Source organism: Lethenteron reissneri, chromosome 13 (genome assembly GCF_015708825.2).
Source record: "Lethenteron reissneri isolate LAM-NWPU_2019-01 chromosome 13, ASM1570882v1, whole genome shotgun sequence".
Taxonomy (NCBI): Eukaryota; Metazoa; Chordata; class Hyperoartia; order Petromyzontiformes; family Petromyzontidae; genus Lethenteron; species Lethenteron reissneri.
Window position 1 is genome coordinate 7,752,962 of NC_083791.1, and position 22,688 is coordinate 7,775,649.

The following is a 22,688-nucleotide window of genomic DNA, read 5'->3' on the forward strand; positions in this document are numbered from 1 at the left end:
ATCACTGTGTCGATGTAATGATGTGTATAGGAGAGGCGGAGGAGCGACGCTCACAACAACGGGCAGAGTGGCAAGGTGTGGCTAAAGCACAGCGAGTTGGCATGGTGTGGGGAGTGCAGGCGGCGCATCTGATAGTATTCTTGAGTGAGTTAACCATCAAAACCTAAGCGTAACCCCCCTGACCTATTACCTATGAGACTTTGCCACGTTAGGTAGCCTCAGCATACACCTAGCCGGGCACAAGAATTATGGTGATACCAACGCAGCATAGTGGCAGAATTAAATTGTTCGTGTTGTCTACATTTTGTTATTGTTATAGCATAATATGTTATTGCGTTTGAGTAATATATTGTCTATCATTGCCAGGTGTTAAGTAGTCTTATTTTTTTTAATCACTTTCTCTTCATGAGACATCAAAGAATAAATGTGGCTCTATTTTCCTAACAAACAATACCTTCAGGCACCTTAACTTTGTTTGATCCATGGTGGATATGCTTACTCATACTTAAATAAGTATAACCCATAAAAACAAAGTTTTTCACTATAAATCCTTTATATGCGTGGCAGCTAGAGTCCTCTCGTCCTCTGGCTTGAGATGGCTGCCACCTATGGGTCAGATGATTGTCTGCCAGTATTAAGCAATTGGTAATTAAATATTTAATTTGTTTTCCCTAAACAGTGTAAAATTTTGGGAAAAAAATTTCACGAACATTAATTGTCTCGCACAACGAGTCTGTGTGCAAAATGTCAGCTCGATTGGATCACGGGAAGTGGGTTAAAACACGACCGAAAGATTTGCACGGTCGTAAGCAAGTAAGCAAGCAAGCACGCAAGCATGCAAGCACGCAAGCACGCAAGCAAGCAAGCAAGCGAACTTAATATAAAGGATTTAAAAAGGGTCTTGGCTTAAAACATGAAGACACTCTCTCAAAATGTGCATGAACAAGCAAGTTGAGTTGTTGAATCGACCCATAAATACATTCCCCAAAGCTCTCTTTGCCAATTTTTTTTAAATCAACTTTTCAACACAATTATCTCGAACACCTTGGTTTGGACAATATATTTTAAGGGCCCATTGTATATAATCCATAAGTTTCATATTTTGTGGCCCATCGATTGTACTTTTGAGGTTTTTTTAGGTATCGTTCACATGTGACCTTCGTTATGTGGTTCAGTATTTTGGTGCCAGTTTTTGTTTTCATATATATCTGTGTGAGGCTGTGACGTTTCTTCAAACTGTGACTTAAAAAGTTCAATACCATCGAGGAAATGGACTAAATTTTGGGCACTGTAGTTTCAATGTTATTATAATCGGATGTGCTATTACAGCCCTGTGGGAATTTCCTCCACATCTAATGGAAAGCAAGACTAAACTGTTCTTCTGTACATGAGGCCACTGAAATATTTACAAGGCCTCAAATATTTTGGAATTCGATGCAAAATAAACATTGCATACACAAAGCACATAGACGAGGTATTTTGATGGCAATGGGCATGAATAATTGAATGTGATTGAAATTGGGCACTGCTGGAGTTTATCTAATAGTAACATAACGGGAAAGGTCATTATTATATTTTATATATATATTATTTTTCATATAAAGTAAGTTTCCATATTGTGTGTGTACGAGTATGTGTTTCATTTAGATTGACTGTTCTCCACCATCGGAATGAGGAATTTCCATTATTTCAGGATTGAAAGTTAAGTTCATCAGTGGGCAGTATTTATGAGAGCGTACCATTGTTTAAAGAAGCAGTCTGTATATATTCTAGGCCCTATGTGTGTGGCTACCCTGAACGTAGTGTAAATTTCACTCAAATACAAATACAATCACATTCTTATTTCTTTGTAAATATAATTAAAATTATATTAATTTAAGAATACATAAAATGCTTATTTGTAGAAAACATTTTATTTGTCAGCAGTCCATAATCCACTTGATATCTATTGATTAATTGGCTACTCAGAAACATCCAATTAACTTGTTTATTGTGTGAATTAGTCAAATAAAGTGTCCTGGGCAATCCAGGCCCTGTTGTATCCAGGATTGCTCTAAGGCACACTTCATGTCACTGTCCCAGATCTCCAGAATTCATGACAGTCGTTACCGTAGGGTCTCAGGGAGGGCATATACTTGTTCGATTTGAGTTTGGCACCTCCAGATACATTTCTTTTCAGCAGTTTCTTACGTGGCATACGCTTTCTACCCACGGGTTTATTGAGCCTTAATCTAAGTCGTCTTGTGGTTGTTGTTGTTGTTTGACTTTCATCCCACTGGGATTTTTGCACACAGCGTTGGTGTACGGTGTTTTTTCTGCAATTTTTTGCTGTCTTTTCTTGGATTTTTTGTTTACACTTAGTCACATATTCACTTTAAGATGTTTTCTTGTTCATGTTTTTGTTTTTTGTCTGTTGCGGTTGCACCCGATTCAAGAGCTGAATGGCTCACAGGGCTATACCTAATAAATAAACTTGAACGGTGTGTCATTTTGCAAAAAAAAAACATTTAGTCATTAACGGTTGCTAAAAAAAATTACGTTCTGTATGCTCCTGATTATATAACCGACTCCCCCCCCCTCCTATTAGCACGGTTGACTATGTACGGTGCGAATTTCAACATGCATACGTACACCTATGTATATATATATACCGTGTACGCCGTGTGTGTGAGTATGTGTATTCCTGGCCACGGACATTAGTCCAAATTAGTCTTAAAAACTGAACTTGCATCTCCCGTTGGTTTTCTCAGAGCCTGAAATGAGCACCTGCTGTGAAGCAACAGACATTTGCGCTGGGGAAGGGGGGTTACAGAAGGAGTTAGTTGAGCGTACTAATGCCCACACCATCAGCTTGTGTGCCGTATTGGCCTAGCTTAATATGTGCTCGTGCAAAACTTCAACAGTCAAAATTACTGTTCTTTGTGTGTGTGCGTTTTACTGTTCTGTGTGTGTGTGCGTTTTTATTGTTTGTGCTTAGATTTATTCATCTATTGCTTAAGATGAAAAGCTGTGGCTGCACCTATGTAGCCATGTATTTAGCCCATGTTTACCAAATAATATGCATGACTTGTTCCCTGATTGTATGAAGCCAATTTGGTTAGATGCCAATCCTAGCTGAGCTTTTTTTTATTTGTTACAAGAATTGTAACCTCCCCCAGAGAGTAATCATGTATTTTAGGGCTATAAATAATGCAAAAACTTCAAAAAGTTAACACCAAATTGCTTAATGATACTTTCAAAGTTGCATTATTGCAGATTTTTTTTCCCATGGTAAAAATGTAAACGACATTGGCTTAGGCTACAATAAACAAACACTGTCCTCTTACTAGCAAGGTGGTGAGAGCCTGTATTCCTTCGTGGTGCTGTGTAACACAAAAAAATGGCCCACTTATATATTATAGCAGTTGTCAACTCTTGAGTTCAGAATGTTTCCCATCTCCCTTTGCCGTGTCACGCTTTCTCAGCGCAAGAAATTGCTGTCTGCCTGCCCCTGATTGGAGGTAGCAATTGGGGGGTGTGGGAGGGGAGGGACTATCAGCACAGGTAAAGAGTCACGATCATACGACAGGGTACATTTTGAGCCCCTTCTTAGCTTTCCCCATTTACTTCAAACGCGCAACTTTGTAACTTACTTTCGGCGTGCTGTTTGGGTTTCTTGAAAGCGTGACCTCGCCTTTCAGTAGTGGAGCGAGGTGCAGGGGGGGGGGGGGTGCGGCGGGTGGCAGGGGGGGGCACCAGGGAAGGATTTCACAACGCGGAGAGCATTTGCAAGGCTGCACCACTGCCCAGAGCTAAGTCAGCGTCTTGTAGCCCCAAACGCAACCGGCCCATGTCATGTGGTGACGGGCCAACTTACAACCGGGGTGGGGGGGGGGCCTTCAAGGAAAGAAGGAAAGGGGGCAAGAGTGAAATTAAGGGGAGTCGGCTCCCCTCGCTCCCCCCCCCAAAACCTCCCCCTCCTACCCCCATGTGCCATAGCTCGGTCTGTCAAAGGTTGTAACGTACGTGGTGAGTCTGCCTTATCTATTACCCAAGAGGGGCCAAATAATGACAGTTATTCATATATTTTGCATTGGTCGGAAAGCCTGCAATTTCGCTGTGATAAAATTATAATGAAAAAAAGACATTCATGATTCAAAAGGTGCAGCGGTGTTCTAAAGCGTTCATGCACTATACATAGGCCCGTGCATCACCATGAGAATGGAAAACACTTTAAAAATAGCGCTCGCCTGTGTAAGTAATAAAACTGAACGTGTGTAATTAAAGCGGAGAAATACATTTTTGTGCCAATTTGGTAAAGGTCAAATTTGTAATGACATGAAAAGATGTGGATTGCAGGTGTTGAGTAATTATGATATATTACAAGTATTTTCACAAGTATTAGTAATTACACGATGATATCTTTGGTTTATGTACCACATTTACTCAATACATATATTCATAATATGCATATCAATTGACCTACGCTGATGTTAAAATTTGACAGGCTATGCACTTGGCAAAACAAGTGGGTTTAAAATGTCCTTGCCTTGTCTAATTTGGCATAAGTCCTTAAGATAATGCAATTTTCTTTGGCCTTAAAATTGGTAAGAAATATTTAAAGAATAGTGGAATGTTTACGAGTAAGTAGATTGCAGTGAAGAGCCCCATGAGAAGTGAAATTGCTGCGGTGTTAAGTAAGTGGGTAGATGTGGAGAGCTTCCCTTTTCAAGATGAATAATTATTCGAGGCCACGTAGGTCGGAAGATGAAGTCTTCTCCCCCCCCCGCCCCCAATATTTGTGTGTTTAGCTTTCAGTTTAGTGACTTGCCTTGGTTATTGGGGGCTTCCCAGTTGAGTCGCGCTGTATTGCACGCGTATGAATTCCGTACAAATAAAATGCATGCGAATGTGTCCTTCGATACGTGTGCTTATATGATAATATTTCCGTGGACAAAGATATTTATCAATACACTTGATACTTTCACCTTGAACGAACGATTCTCTGGAGTTAAAATAATAAAATTCGTATGAAAATGGCAATTAAACCCTTGTTTTCATGTTATAATCAGCTTTGGTCACCCCTTCCGAGATGTGACATCAGCTTTGTACGGCATTGTCTCTCATTGTCTCACTCTCGCTCCTTGGCCTTTGGCACCCGTGAGCCACGATGCATTCTTTACCCAGCATGCCATGCACTGTAATGCTGGTGTGTCGAAAGCGCTGCTATATTCCTTATGATTCAACACAATTTCGTCATCTCGATGTATACAACACACAACAACAACAAAAAACCCTGCAGTTTTGCAACGCCATAAAATCTAAATATTTTTTTGCAGAGAATATGTGAACTCTTAAGGAGCTCATGTTGTGCCCCTATCATTTTAATCTTGCAAAGGTCATTATTTTGCAAAGGTCTGCCCCCATCTAATGTAACAGTCACATTTTGCAATACGTAACAATTTGTTACAGAATGATTCAGTTTGTTTTGACAAAACCAGACTATTAATTGCACTCGATGTAGATAAACATGTTTTGTGTATACAATTTAATCTGCAAGTGAAACATACTAATTTTAAGAAATTCACAATGTTACATCATCTTCCTAATATTTGTTGGGCTGATATTTGTTGAAAATACGTATTGAGTCTTTTTTTTTCTCTAAACGCATAAGTCATGATCGTGACAGCCTAGTAAATTACTCAAGGTCAGATTTTTAAGAAATGTTTGCATAGCTTGTGGTGTGAGTACAGTGTAAAATGGCTATGGTAAATACAGTACTTACCGTTTCATTGAGTGATAACATACAGTACATATTGCTTCAGTAAAAAAACTGAAACCATATATATATTTTTAATATATTTAGTATCGTAGGTAGGACATTTTTTGGTAATAGCAAAATACGAAAAAATATACTTTTTTTATAGATATATAAATAATAATATTAGCAACAACTCCCCCCTCCAATTTTTTCTCAACATATTCCCCCCCTCTCTGCTAACATCTTTATTCAATATTAAAGGTAACTGTTCAAAACATGTGTTGGGCACATCAGGTGTGATTTGGGTGCCTCTGATTGGAATGAGAGACTTTTGGCTCCACTCCAGACAGCTCCTCGTCCCATGATTGCAGTCACCGAATCGATGCCTATTTCCCCTGAACAATGACCAAACAAATATATTGTAAATTGATTGCGTAGTGCTCACTAGAAAATTGCTTTTACAAAAATCATTAAAGCCCGTGACATTGATAGCAACGGGAAAACTGCGGGCACTGTAAATTGTTTGCTTGCTTCTGAGCAGGCTTTGACACAAAATGTAAATCACTTTCTAACGGGCCCTTTTAGCCAGTGGGGGAAAAAAAAATGTGAAAAAGCGTGAAAGTCTTATTGAGAAGGTGGTTGTCATATATTTTATATTCGTAACTTAGCATTTCCCAGGATGACGGTGCTAATGATGTGCACACTTACAGCTGAGAAATGTTAACGAAAGCGCATTCGCGATTAGCTTTTGTATGTTTGAAGAAATTATGTTTTGCTTAATTTAATTTTTGGGTTTTGTCGCTGGGTTTTCATCCGGACAGATACCTGAGTGTGTGTTTCACACTGTAAGCTGTCATGGGTATCACTGACATGCAATTTTGATGTTGTTTATCCTCAGATCTCATAGGAGCCAGTTTGGGGAGCGGTGGAAAGACCTTGACTGAGTAGCGCATCAAGAATTCTTGGGAGAAACATTCATCCAAAATTATTACTGGGTAAGTGATACGAAATAAGTGCCACTTGAAAAAAATATCCCACTTATATGAGCTCATTCATTGCTTTTTTGGAAGTATTTTTTTCATTGCTGTTGCAGAATTATTTCCCATATTTTTTTGTATTTGACATTTATTGATGTGATATGGAGAGTTTTTTTCGTGAAGATTAGTAGCCTGGTTACACTATTTGCTAAAGTTACATCAAATGTTTCCATCACTTTTATATTTCAACATCAATGATATTATTTTTGAGCATTGTATCCAATACATACACATGGGATTCAATTATACAGGTACAATTGCCAACACACACAGTGATTACATGCACCCCGTTGTGATTTATAAAGTGGACAAAACTTCAGTGTGCACTGCTAAACCCACAGGCTGCCATTTCTCTTTAAGTTGATATAATTGAGTGTTGTTCGATGTGGCGCTGTGTACGAGCACACAAAACTGCCGTGGGACCATCATAGTCCAGTTGCAAGTTCCAGCCACGTTCTTTTTGTTATCCCCTTCTCGCTCTCTCTCTCCGAAAAACAAAAGGCAGCGAGACCGTCGGAACCGACTGTTGACCCCGTGTAGAGTCGCGTTGTGCTGAGACGTTGAGCAGCCAGTGGTCAAGGGCGGCAGGATTAGGCGGCAGTTGCTGGAATCATTGTACGTTGCCGATGGAAATTGATCAAAACCCGAAGCAAACACGTTTCCCGTGATGCTGCAGAAGCAGTGTTGCAAAAGCACGAATAACAAAAATGCCACACATTCATCGATAACGCTGCCCTAAAATGAAAAAAAGATATTAATTTAGGCAACGGTTATGGTAATGGCCCTTCTCTGTGCTATGAAGAAGGACCATATATATACGTACCTTTTAGGGCAGTGTTATTGATAGATGTGTTGAGTTCTGTTAAAAAAGAAACAGTGATAATTTCACGCAGAGTTTTGGATCTTATGCAACGCAGCAGGATAGGTTTCTTTGAAAGGTCTTCTCATCTGGGCTTTATGCAGCTATCATGGGGATATTGGATGAAAGGGCAGTCTAAATCACCTCAGCAGAAGCTGGGCAGTCTTAATCATCCGTGAGACAGCCGTCCATGAACTGTGTAACCAATGATTCTATGGCACACTGGCCTTGGTTTACCATACAAGCCAATGCTGATTGGTGATTTGAATAATGTACTCCCAGAGTATAGGGCTTATTTATTAAGTTAGAGGGTTTTTTTTTTTGCAGAGCATAGGTCCGCTAATGAGAATATCTCACCCGACCGACCGGTGTTTTGTTTACCTGTCAGATGCACTTACAACGGAGTTGTTTCAGCCAACATGGCAATCGTTTTAATCACACGTAATTATTTTCTAACCCGTCCTCCTAATGTTGCAGTTAATTGAAAGGTTACATGGGACTTTCCGAAGCATCAGCTGAAGAGGAGGCCTCATTTTGTTTTTCGTTAAACAGGGGAGCGAAAGCGACGGATATGGCCCTCCGCGACTCGGAGCGTCGTGTTTAATTCCCCTTGACGTTGATGGGTCTTTTGGTGGCCATATTCAAGAGAGCAATTTTTTTACTATTTCCACATGAGGAGAATGTCCAGGCCAATAGCCTGCCTGCGTAAATCTACATTCGCGATATATTTTTTTTCTATTTCACAAGCATTTTTTTTTCTTTTCTTCCATACAAAATTGTCACGCGGATATATGCTTCTGCTGATGACCCTTTGCTTGTCGTGCTGAAGGTACATTTTCGGTCAGGGCATTTACATTATGGTAGACTTGGTTTGTTCCGCAGTGGTGCAGGCCATTGCGTTAAATTGCTGTTGTTGAGAGGGATAGATGTGACTAGAGAATGTTATCTTAAAAGGGCCTTCCTTATACCTTGCGAGCACCAACCAAGAGCTGACGTGTTCCTGCTCCGACATATTTATAGTTACTTGTTTACCTTTTAAACTAAACTAAACTATTTTTACTCTTGGGTTTTTTCGGTAATTTTGCTGTGACGGTTCCACCTGAAGACGGAGGCTTATGTTGCCTCCGAAACGTCGTGATTTAATTTATTTGTTTTACTTTTTTAACCTACGCGACTTTACTGAAAAACCAAAGAGTGTGGATCCTTGCAGTCACGAAAGCTTCAAATCTAAAATTAAACATTTTTATTTTACCAGGTAAAGCCAACTGTGCTATATGGCTCTTATTCGGACGCAACCTGGCCACAAATGGAAGCTAAACGAAGTGGCTCATCATGTTTAAATTATACAGAAGCCAAATGTTCTTAAATGCACGTTGATTCTAATTGTGGAGGGAACAACCGGAGAACCCGGAGAAAAATGCACGAGGCCACGGGGAGAACACGCAAACTCCACGTACACAGGCGTCAGGGTTGGGATCGAACCTACGACCTACATATCCGGCGAGGACGTTAACATCTCGCCACTGTGGCGCCCGTGTATAATTTTTGTATTTGTTATTGTGACTTGCTCACCCGCCCGTACTGGACAAAAAGAGCTTCATAGTTCATCGGATTCCTCTAGGATAAATAAATAGTCTGATTCTGACAGTTTTTTGTTGCCAATCTCAGGTGATACGTTAAGCAAAATCGGAGGTATCAAAAGAGTTATATTTTATTTTTTGTTCCAAACTCTTTGTTGGCCACGACTTGGGATACATAGCAGAAGGTGTGGAGATTTAATTTAAGCAGACTTTTAAAAGTGGATATCGTTTCAAATTAATCTCAGTTACTAGATCTGTACCAAAAAAAACACTCCTCTTGTCTACAATTTATCTCATTCTTAATGTCAATAATATGCTGCCCTTCATCAATCCACTGCTAGATGAAGGCTTCTCGACAGCTTGTCAATCATGGGGATTGCTTGACCGCATTGGTCAGTGCAGGTTGGTGAAGGTGAGCGCCCATGAGCGTTTCAGATACCATTCGCCACTAATGTTAGCCGTGGCTCCGAATAACTCACCTTGCCAAGGTCATAGGTCAGCTTGCTTACCACTGCACCATCTCTTCACCCCATCGGAAATTTAGAAATGAGTTGTACATAGTTTACATGAAGATTTATAGCACAGCTTCTAATTAATGATGGCCAAATTTAAATTATAGTTTCAAATCATGTCATATAGCACGTTAAGAATTCTTTTTAGAAAATATCGCTCTGAAATAAAATGTTTGTATAGTTGGCAAACATGCAGATAACATTTGCATTTGTGTTGCTTTCTGCGGCTATAAAATACAAATCTCAATCACCAGCTTAAGATGAATATTGTACTGCTTGGTGGGGCGGAATTGATAAACCAAAATAATATAGACTCAAAATGTCATCCAAGAAATGTTCGTACAATTATTCCACATCCGTGTTTTCTGCTTTGCGGTTAGCATCTGAACAGCTTAGGTCTGACTTGCTGCGCTGGCTTTCATGTGTTAAAATTCAAGCATTCAAGCAACACAAAGGCAGCTTATTAAGCCACAACGGTGACTCAGGGCTGAGCTCCAACTGATATGAATTGTTGTTTGTAGCCATGGCAATGCGGCGATCGCATTATCACGAGTCACACACTGCCTGCTCACATGTATTTATATTGCAGCGGAGACTAAATGTTAAGTGACAAAATATATAATAAATTCATCAGTAAACAAACAAAATATGAAAGGTGAAAATCAAAGCTTTGATCAAAAGTCATGAAATTAATTTAACGTGAAATGAATAAAAATAATAACGCTTAATTTTCGATTTATTGCAAAATATGGCTTAAAACGTTCAATGCATAGTAGACATTAACCTTGGACTTGATTCATAATTGACAATAAACCATGCCTACCACCGTGTGGGGTTTGCGTGGTTCAAAAGAGTCCTCCTTTTCTAATGATCAACAAGGTTATGCACAGCAGGGAGGCTCACGCAGTGCACACGCGCGCACACACACACACGCACGCACACACGCGCACACAGTCGCACGCACGCACACGCGCACACACACTCGCGCACACATGCGCACACACGCACACACACACGCACACACACGCGCACACACACGCGCAGTCGCCGCCCGACTCGCTACCATTCCCAGCCACCCTTCCTCCAAATCACAGCCCACACAAAACACTCCCAGCGTTCTCCCAATAGCCAAAACACCCCCCCACCACCACCTCTCTCCTCCGGCCCCTCCATACCCCCCCTCTCATCCCCCGACCAGCCCCAGCTAGCCCCACTCTCCTCATTCACACCTGCCTGCCTTGGTAATGATGGTGGATCTGTAGATGGAGCAAGTGGTAGCCCGAGAGAGAGGGAGGGAGGTTGGGTGGTGGCGGTGGGTGCTCCGGAGTGGGGGAGGCCAGGCGTTGGTGATTGACGTGAAGGGCTCCTCCAGGATACGGTGAACTCCAACGCCGCCCGCTCGACATTCCGCACCTGTGGACGCAGCGGAAGCTTCCGCTGCGTTAATTGCAGCCCGAGTTTCTTCCTTCCAAAGCCCGTTTGTCTCAGTCACCTGCTCTGCCATGTGCATGCACTATTCTATTATCTGAAAGCTAATCATTATTATTATCATTATTGTTTTCTCGGGTTCAACCGCTACTTTTCAACTGACGGTCGTTCAGCCAGATAGCGAAGCACGTTTTTACAAAAGTTTTAGTGTCGGGGGGGGGGGAAAAGCAAGCAAAGAAATACATTTCGTAATTAAATTTGGCACGAGATACTAAGGTGATCGTGTTATATTGTGTAGCTGTAGCATGATAGGCGACTGCCTCGTATGTTTATTTTGTAGCCCCAAAAGACCGTTACCTCCCCTTCTTCCGTGGACTGTAGCCAAACATAAAAAAGCGTGTGTTGCGAAGGCCGTATCACTACACACAAAGTTTGTGAGTTCTAATTATATTTTACGATTGGCAAAAGCGAAAGGTCCTGGTCTTGAAACCTCACAATTATTTACGGCAAGTTCCAGGGCTTTGGCCTACACGACTTTTTTTTTTTTTAAACCTGCTGGCTTGAAGTAATGAGAGAGGGCTTTTTTTTACCAGACCAAACAGAGCGCCTTTCAGATGGGATCATTTGTATTGAACTGTTCGCCGGTGATGTAAGCGCCGATTACTCAAGACATACTGGAGAAGGTTGTTATGACTAATTGCCAGCTGAGGTCAAACAGTGGACAGCTGCAGGAGGACACAATCTGCTAACAACACGGAGGGGGAGAAAAACACGAAGCTGTTCTGGCTCTTAGAATAGGACCAAAAGAGGTCAGTACAGACATCTGTCTGTTGAGTCACTTGACGGCCCAAGGAGACTTTAACCCCGTTCAATAGCAACACATGGCAGTAATTTGAGCGAAGGATTTTTTAGTTTTCACGTTACAATAACATACTTTTTACAAGTGAAGGTATGTGTGCGAGTGAGCTGGGGGGGGGGGGGATTTGACTTTTGAATCAACTACAGTGCCCGTTTTTTTTGTTCAGAAATACAGCCATGCAATATATTTACAGTTGTCGAAAATTAAAGCATTGCCAATTAACGAGGAGCAGCCATTAATTAAATGCGCCAAGCCAATTACAAAGAACAGAATGGGGATTATTTACAGTTGCCATAATGCTTATTTTCAACGTTTAATATTGTGCCATGCCAGGACAAGTGCAATGGATTTCATTAATTACACGTGTGTGTGTGTACCTACACGTATGCAACACAATTCTATATATATTTTAAAAAATGTAATACAATTTTAAACCATTAAAAAATAATCTGATGTCCAGTGCAGCCGCTACCAATTTCAAAGTTTGCTGATTTATGACAAAAAAATTCCACTTCCCTGTCTCATTGCAAGGGACGTCATTGTGCCTGGGGAACACTATGAAATTGTGCGTTGTCCTTCAGAGGTGATTTTCTGTATCCTGACTCGTGGGTCAAAAAGGTCTGATGACACGACTGCATTTGCAAGAGCGGACACCATCGTATCCTGCCGCCATGACCATATGTATCTGGAAATTTACCTACACCCACTAAAATTACCCAGTCGTGAAATCATATGGCCTCATTGTAAATCTCCTCTGCAGAGTTCATCGGTGGGTACCCTCTATTACAAAAAAATGCAAGCAATTGTTAACAGATAACTCCGCAGCTATTGCGCGCACCGCTGGTCAAAATTAAGTAATGGTTTGTTAACATCAGCTCCAGGGTTAATAACGTTTATTTAATCGTTTTTACGTTACGCGACGCGTAACAGTGTAACCAAATGTTGTTTTGGCCACCGCGTGTACTCATTATGAAAAATAAGAAAAAGGTTTTACCCTTGCTGGCAATAAAACAGGCGTTAAGCTGTTCAAACACAAAATAGAAACCTATTGTAAGGAATCAAGGCAGCATTAACCACACGGGCTTGTGGTGAACAAATATGCTTTGATAATGCATGCAACGTCTTTGAAACTGATTGTTCTTGGCGTTTTCTGGTCAGGCACTGGTGAGACTGGGCCATAAAGAAGGCTGTCTCTCCTGTAGGCCAATCAGTTTGAAAGACAATACATATATTATCAGAGCATGTTTTCTTACATGTTTGCCACAAGTATGTATGGTTAATGCAGCATTGATTCCTTGCAAAAAGGTATCTATTTGGTGTTTGAACATCTTAACAGCTGTTTTATTTCCAGAAAGGGTAAAATTCTATTCTTATTTTCCATACTTTGAAACTGCCTTTAAGGTCCCATAGACACGTATACTCGGGTTTGCTAAAATGTCCGGCGGTCTGCGTACGCAGTTGTCAGCGTGAGTATTCTGATGTTTGGGACTGTAATGCATTATGTATGCGTACTTAAAGCCGGCGTGTGGCAAATTGAATAGTTACGCGTCATTTCAGAACATGGGATTAAATGGGACACGCTGCTGTGTGTAGTAGGCCTTGTATATTCCGCGTATTGTTTGTCCCGCGTGCGCAATTTTTTTTTACGTGACACACCCAAATTGCGAAAAATAAAATAACCCACGCTTGCAGGAAACATCTGGCTGGGAGGGGGCGGGGGAAAATGACTTAAGACCATTAAAATCGTGTGCTTTTATAGATTAATCAAAACCACATTCTCTCACTGGCATATGTCATGTGATACGTTGGCTTTTCATCAAGTTTACAATTTATGAACATGTTTAGATATTTTAAAAATTATGTGACTTTGACATTCAAAGATGGTTAACAGTTGTAATGAAAGACAAACTCCCTACCCACCCACCCACCACGCATTACCAGAACTGCCATATAAATAATTTCTTTAAAAGTTTCATCAAACATTGATGAAGTAAATGCGAGGTATTTGTTGTGTAATTTAGGCGTATACCACACAGCTACTGCTCTGCATCACCGTGTTAAAACGTCATCACACATTTGCTCTTTGGTTTTCACGTGGCATGTGTATAAAACCAATGGAGCGTCTCTCTTGGTGTTACTGTCGCTTCATAATTTTAACAATACATTTTTTGAGATGTATTATTTACATAACGTGCGTAATTATTAGAATCAGAATAGTTATACTGGAGGAATCCGATGAGCTGTAAAGCTCTTTTACTTCGATGCCCAGGAATTATCTCATGCTGGATGAACTCCTCCCCCGCACCAAATGAATGAATGAAGGCCTCCCCACAATGTATGACCGTGGGTTGCTTCACCATGCTTCACCATGCTGGTCATTGCGGTTGGTTAAGGATGGGGGGGTCCAAGGACCGGTTTCAGATGTCACTCGTCGATTTTGTTAGCCTTTGTGAGGAATCAAACTCGGGTTCCCAGGCGCATAATGCAGTCTGCTGAACACTGCATACGCTGCTCCATAAAAGAATATGGCTATTCAATCAAACCCTGCAGTCATGAGTGGTATTATTATGTTCGGTAAATTGTTTACGCTTGCTTAATTACCCTAGGCTCTTTCCAAAACGGATTCATGTACACTCATTATACAGCTATATATCACTTTTAAATGTCTTGTAAGATTTTGTAATGCCACCTGATTAATCGCAAAAAGTACAAATCTGCATATACGCGTTTTTGTTGGCGTGCTCGTGCATGATCGTGTTTGGACAGCGAGACACTTGATATGTTTTGGTAACTTTGTTACTCTTTTTTGGAACGCTTTGAGAAAGCACAGCTGTGAGGTTGTTGAACAAAAAGATAGATCCACTGGGACAACAACAACACAAAACCGCGCTTACACGCTCCAGCAATGTAACTCGAAAGCCTCATTAAAGCGCGTTGTATAATAATCTGTCCGTCGCATAAACCAACCGTTACCTCTGCCACTAGAAAATCACCGACCTTAGAGGATGCTTAAAATGTTATCGATTATCGTTAAACAATTATTTTACGTTTCCATAAAATGAAATGTGAAATTTTGGTTTGTCACGATATGTGCCTGCTTTGTGGGAGGAGCGTTTGCTTAGTGGTTAGCTTACTGCGCCGTGAACCTGGCAAATATGAATTAGATTCAACAACCACGGCTAATCATGAGTGACGTCTGAGATGGTCCTTGGCCCTCCACCTTCAACCTGCATCAACCGGCGTGGTGAAGTCTGGTCAATCAATGCCCATGATCCACATAGCATCGGAAGCTTTCATCCAGCAGTGGATTGACAATTGTCTGCATATTATGATACATGTTTAAAATGTACATGTACGCTGTACCAAACAAACTGAGTTAGAATGGAGTGTCCTTTTCTCATCGTGTGATCGCTGTGATGGATTAGGGCCACATGAGGTATTTGAAGTCGAAGGTTTGTTGTACAGATTTCACATATTGCTGGCACTGCTTTTGTGAGAAATTCCAGTAATATGTGAAATCTACTGGCTCACCAGTAGACTACAATAGCACATGTCTTATTTGATGCCTTTTTGAAAACAATTCTGGTACCGTTTGACCCACGTGCTGGCAACTCGATAAACCAGTAGCAGATATAAGACAGTTTTTAATTTGATGTATTCTCTTGAAGTCAGCAACAGCAAACACTCGGCACCATTAGTGTAATATTGCATTGAAGTGCACGACCTTAAAGTTCACCGCCACGTGTGTATGTTTCTGCGTTGAACTTCTTTCACACCGTACGTAGCCCAACCGTGCTAATTGGAGGTGGAAGGGGGCGGGAAGGTGGGACAAACAAACTGATGATTTGACCACGACGCCGGGTTACAGCGGCCAACACGGTTGACGAAGTCGGGGTTGTCACTTGTAGGGGGGGGTCCTCAAATCGCCATGAGCTTGCACTTTACAGCGCTGGAGACGGAGTGGTTGTACAGCTTGTAGTTGAATTGTACGCACGTGAACAACTCGTTTTTGTCAATCAAACCTTGGATGAGGGCCTCCCCCCCCCACGCCTTTGCACGCGGGATATTTGACCGACATCACCGCGCCGGTCAGTCAGTTCGGATTTGTTGTCAGGATTAAGGGGAGTGCACTGCCACACTGCCCTCTGCTGCCCACAATGCCTATTACACCTGCCGTTTGCGCATGGTGGTGATCACCCATCCAAGCGCTAACCAGGCGCAAACCCTCGCTGAGCTTCCCCAGGTCTGACGAGACTGGCGCTTTCTGGGCAATTTGGTAATCAGAATCAGAAAGGGTTTTATTCGCCATGAAAGTTCGCACAGACAAGGAATTTACTTTGGCCGGAAGGTGCATACATTCAACATTTAGGAATCTTAAATAAGTGGTTTACAAGTCTAACTATACTAAAGATACAAGTCTAACTAATACTAAGGAGCTAAAGTATGTAAAAATGTAATAAAATAAAATCTAAAATATACATTATCCCTAAGGCGGTGTAGGGCGCCGCGGTGGTGAGATGTTCACTGCCTTGCTTGGTATACAGGCAGTCCTGGGTTAATTTCCCACACTGACACCTCTATATTTTAAGTTCCCCTGTCTCTCCGCATAGTCGCGTGGATTTTTCTGGGAAATCATTAGGTTTTCCCCTCCACACTTAGAAACACGTGTTTAGGGTATTTGGCTGCTCTAAATTTCCGCATAAGCCACTTTCTTGAGCTATGATTTGTGGTCATGTCGCTTATAAAAATGCACTATATAGCTTAGTGGGCCTTATCTAGTAGAATAATTGTTTAGTTTCATAAAAATCGTAAAAAAAATATGAATTTGTCTGCTACTGATTGCCAGTCAATGTACTTTCCTTCAGATTGGCCACTTGTACAAAATGTCTAGTTCCTTTCATTGAGAAGTAAAGGCCATGAGAGAAAGATGAACCTTGCACACATGCCAATCAATGACGATGCTCTGGTTATGATTAATCTAATACCCATTGCAGCCAATAGAGGGGGCCCATAGTCTGTGTGTGTATACGTGTGTGCGCGTGCGTGTGTGTGGCTGCGTGGCTGCGTGGCGAGAAGTGGCATCGTGGTTTTCACACTGTGCTTCGAACTTTGTCAACCTGAGTTCGAGTCCCGACCATGCATAACATCAGCGTCAATTAATATCTGAACCAGTTCTGGTCCTTTGCGAGGTCAACTCAGCTTTGATTTAGTCCTTAGTGTGATGTGTAAATGCCGGTACTGGTGAGATAAAAGTGACCCGGTTCATGGTCACCACCCCACCCCGTCGTTCGCTGTTCTGGCATAGGTGCTCGCTAACTGAACTTCCCCAAAAACGTCTGTGTAGGCTTCATTGGGGTGGGCGGTCATTTGTCTTTGTCGGGATGTGTGGTCCAGTGTCTGGCAATGCACATCTGTGGCATATGGTTATCTGAACCTGGCATTGGTCTTGCATAGGTTGGTCGACACAGCCTTCTGTAATTATCTGGTGCAGTGTGGTCTACATCAGCACCTGGAGAGAGAGCAGCAAGTCTGGCATGTAGTTACTGGCCACACTCATCCTTGTGTGCTCTATTAGCCATCATAACTCGAAGCATTGTGTCCAAGCCAAATGGCACATTTTGCGAAGGTATTTGTCTGTTACGCTTCCGAGCAAGCGCCTGTGTTCGGCTCTTTTAAGTTAACTAAAATTTATTAATGTAAAAAACTAAGCTGTTCAACGGTAGTAGTATGGGTTATTCATTGTTTAATGAACCTTTTAACGCTAAGTGTCCCTACGTTTTGTCCCCCCCCCCACCCTATTTCAGTTTTGGGTCCCGTGATCTGACTTTTAAATAAAAGATGCCACCGATTGATTCCATAGATTACAAGTGTTTCCGATACGCGTCCATCCCGTGAAACGGCCACCGCCCTATCCCCTACGCGAATTTCCACCGGGCCGCTTAGCAAGGATTACATTTCGATTTAAAGCTTTCGTGACTGCAGGGATTCATCTTCTTGGTTCTTTCGGTAAAGTCACGAAGTAGCAAGGATTAGTTGAGAAGAACTCTCGACCCCCCACCTCCACCAGTCACTTTTGCCACTGATCCACCCCGCCCTCATTCACTCAACTCCCTTCCACTTTGCCCGCCTACCCCACTCCCCTTGCCATATACCAGCAGGAGGCTATCGATGAAGCAAAGCATCCTGTTCATTCGTGCTGCACCCCGTGTTTGTTTTTGCACAGCGGGAGATGGGGTGTTTACCTACACGGGGGGAGGGAGAGTAATTCACTCGACTCTAATTGAATGGGAGGGGACAGTTTGATTAGCACAAGAAAAGGCAGATTACAAGCATTGTTTAACGCCCTTTCTTTGACGCGTGTGTCGCGTTTCTAAAGTCTGACCAGGGCTGTCAATTGGAGCCACTTTCACAGTAGATAAAACACTCGTTCTCTTTACGGTTGTGGATAGAGAGAGAGGGGGTGGGAGCCCCTTATGTCCCAACTCATTACATTGTAACTAAATTAGTGAGAATGCTACGATGAAAAATGAGAGAATTAAATGCGTTGGATTTCTCAGAAGAATAAAAACAACATTCTGCTTATATGTTTCTTTTTTTTTGTCGAACATTTCCCTAAGGGAATGATTCCTTCCAAGAAAATGTGAAATTAAACAAAAAATGTACTTCGTGCATTCCTTCTAGCAGGCTGTGATACGCCTAACTGTAATCCAATGATAATGTTATAAATATTGAAATGAATAGGTAGACTTATAAATATAAGATAAAGGGGGCATAATCTGAGATGGCTTACTTTATTTCTTTCAACTCGAAATTAGTTTTAATTTTATGCACGAGGCAGTTTTGCCACCCCAGCGGTTTACATTTCATAAGAGAAGCACAGGCTCATGGGAAAAATCAGGCTGTGAAGTATTTTATTTTACGACTAACACGGGAAAAATAATAACTAATTATGAAGTTGAGCTTCTAACAGACACGTACAATTCTACTGTAAAAGATTCCGTTTCAAAATATCTGTTAAACCGGTTTATAAATCGTCCTCCAATTTTTTTCTTTTTAGCATAGAAGGAAGGCGATTTTGTTCTGTGGGAAAATTGCTTTAATAAGCAGGTGGTTAACTCAGCCATGAATGGTCTGTTCTTCTCAAGAGGCGAGGGATCTTTAACGTGTCTAAGTGGGGGAAGATGGGTTAAATGAGCGGTGCAATTTGTGGTGATTTGCCTGCTGCATTAGAATGGAAAAATTGGATTAGGTTTCAAATCAAAGCTTCAACCGTGGCAGGTTTAAAAAAAAGTGACTTCGCAAAGTTTGTATGCAATACTCTAGCCATTAAATATAGTGCACAGCTTTCACATTTGTGAACAGGTGCACCCAATATACAAAACCGCTTCATTGCCATAGCGGCGGTGACATCTATGTGCGTCCCTTTTCCACGAAAACAGCATCTATTCTGATGTTCCCTCTTCAGGAAACAAGGAACGTCTCTGTGTGCCTCGCTTACTGTATACGGAATGTGAGTTAAAGGTTAAGGGTCACGTTATTCCCACACACACACAGATGCCATCTTCTGTCATTGCCCTGTTGCAAAAAAAAAAGCCCAGTTGCTGGAATAATTTCCACATTCAGCTGTGGAAACATTACACCACCACCACCACCTCCTTCAAAACAGTCATATCCGGCATATGGAACTGTAAACGTGACACCAGGACATTTAAAATCCAAAAATCTATGAGTGTTACACATCTATTATGCATTGACAATGATACCGATTCAGGACAAGTGTAAACGCGGCACGAGCTTGAAGGAGTAATTGGAGATGGTCTACTTTCGATCACTGCACTCCGGTGTACTTCAGTTTGTAAAAAATGATGACATCGGCATAATCTTTTATCGCCATTAGCCACAGAGTATAACCGTCTCGCCGCGTGTGTGCGCCGGTGCACGGTGTCCGTAGCGCTTTGTGTGCTTTGTGTTTCATGCCGTCGCGTGATATTTTAAAAAGAAAGAAAATGCATTGTTTTTTATTTATTTATTGTTATTCTGGAACAATTTAAATAACCTGAAAGTATTGCTGAAATTGTAATGTTGGACCACGCTTCAGCTTGCAACGGTAATTTTTAATACTCGCGTGGTATGCAGCTCACCGCACATGATGGTTGCATCTTGCACAAATAGAATGCGATGAAATGCGTGCAAAACGCGTTTGCGATTTACATTTATAAAATTAGGTCATAATTGACGCATTAGGAGTGTCACTAGGCAACAGTGATGGTCCCTCTCAGCAGCAGCCTACCACACGGCATCCCAGTCATCAGCATCAAATACGTATTCCCATTAGTTGTGACTAATTCCCATTCATATAATAATTGGTAAGTAACAAAAAAAATTGGCAACGTTTGAGACCTCATCCTACGTTTTAGTATTGGTTTGTTGCAATGTTCTTACCCGCCCGTTCCTTGACATCTGTTTTTTTTTAAAAGCTTCATAGCTCATCGGATTCCTCCAGTCATAAAGAAATATTCTGATTCTTAAGTTTCCCTTGCGCCGGTCAAATTCACCCCCATCAAGGCCGCGGTACAGTGCTGCAAGTCTGCCCTCGGGTGCAGGGTCAGCGACAGTGGGGAGGACGGGAAAAAAAGGTTGATGATTGATGGTCGAATATTTTGCGGCGTGGAAGAGCTCTCCGGCTCGTGTACCGTATCCCCCCCCCCGCCACCGCCACCCCTCGCCTCGCCACTGGCGTGTGCCCCCCTTTTGCTCTGAGCTCCCCTCTGGAGAACTCATTCCGGGCTACGGCACAGGGCCAGCACGTGCAAAGTGTTAAGTGAGACTTCGTCCCGGCAGAGGTGGGACCTGTGTGAATTACAGCGTGGTGGTGGTGGTGGGGGAGTTAGAGAGAGAGGGTGAGGGGGGGAGTTTGTTTCTCTTTCACAACTCCCGTTTTTCTCACCAAATGCGTAGGAAACACTTGTAGGTGTAAAAGTGTGAAAGGACCGTGCCTGATCAATACGCTGGCTGCCCTTTGAGCCTGTGGATGTTGTGGCTGAGTTGTCACGCGACGTGTACATTGTTCACGTTTTATAGGTGTCAGCGCGTGTGACTGTCTGCAATGCTTCATTGGCTGATTTGATAATTATTTGTCGTCCAGGCTTCGGCGTAGATGTGCCACATGTTGGTTTTGTGTTATGAAGGCTATTTTCAAAATAAATATACCTTGCATGTGTATGTGTTTCCGTGAAATTTCCAAGAAGTAGGATTGTCATACTTACGTCCGTTAATATTTAGGCCATCGGTAAATGTTCGGAAATGAAAGAGGTAGTTTACTGACATTTAAAGCACTTACTTTAAAACGTTCTGGCGAACAGTAACACAAAGCGACGTTCTGGTAAATACAGGGCACGGTTTTTTAAAAACTAAAGCAAACATGGCTTTGGAACATGAGGTCACTGCAGGCACAATGTAGTAAGATTGTACTTTTTTTTTTCTCAAGTGCTATGGATTTTGCCCAAATACACCACTGAGGTCTCCATTTTGGAAGATAAATTCGTAAGCGGTGTTTCCTTCCTTTTTGTGTGTAGGGTTGGAATATTTATTTTGGTTTGGAATTATTCCAGCATGTGCAGTTAGAACCGTCAAGTTAACAACACGGACAAATAACTGTGCAAAGCTAATGGTGAAGCTCTTTTGGCGTCCATTCGTATCACAAAGATCCCCCATATAGCCTTAACAGACTGTAAGGGCAAGTGCTGTTAGCGAGCACCTATGAAGGCCGGAACGGTACACGAGGGGGTGGGTGGCCAGCACCACGCCCGACCGCCTTTGTCTCCCCAGTGGCGATGTTTACACACCGCACCAGGTACTCATTTGAGGCTGAGTTGACCTAGGGGAGGCCCAGGACCGGTTCAGATAATCGTCACTGGTGTTAGCTGTGAGCGGGAATCGAACCCGGGTCGCTAGGTTCATAGCGCAGCGCGCTAACCGCTACACTATCGCTGCAGACAGACAGACAGCGCAGGGGGGTCTTCATCCAGCAACGGATTTACAAAGGTGCGAAGATTATTGAATGATGTTTATATCCACAGTACAAAGGGTCGTGATCGTGACTCAAACGATTTGATGATCCAAGTGGTTCCAGTATGCTTTGATCATAATTGTGAGGCATATTCCAATGGGTTGGATTGATACGTGGTGTGTGGCAATCGGGGGGAGGGGATTCAACAGATTATTATTTTTTTTCAACCAAAGTTGTAAGAAATATATTTCACACCTAAAGGTGTTCCCCATTGTCTCTTTCCGAGAGCCCGAGAGCATGTAATGTGTTTCAGAAAAGATTTCAGAAGCTCAAAACATCGTGAACATTTCAAGTGCTTTTTTGAGGCCTAGTTCATGTTCACGAACAATGGGCACCATGAACTTGGGAGTTTTGGCACTGTCGTTTGAAGCCATGTCCAGTATTAAACACCCCAGAGTTTATTTTTTTTGTTACTACACAGAATGTTGACACTGTAACCTTTCACCACTAAGCATTTTTTTTGTCCATGCCTGCATTAATATTTTAAAGGAAAGCATATGGACACAGACCACACGGCCCGTTGTTGTTCCGTGATATATCAGCAACGTGTCCATTTATTATTCCTTTTATTGCGCTCTAAATATTCAAAACAATTGGAAACGGA

General features: G+C 42.0%; 1 long non-coding RNA gene across 2 annotated transcripts in view; it reads left to right on the plus strand.

Moving 5' to 3' along the window:
- Positions 1–22,688, plus strand: part of LOC133342058 (uncharacterized) — a 198,617-nt gene that overhangs the window by 70,487 nt on the left and 105,442 nt on the right. For both annotated transcript variants that reach the window (XR_009755084.1, XR_009755085.1), the window contains exon 3: positions 6,639–6,735. This is a non-coding gene — a long non-coding RNA (uncharacterized LOC133342058). The remainder of the gene's footprint in view (positions 1–6,638; positions 6,736–22,688) is intronic.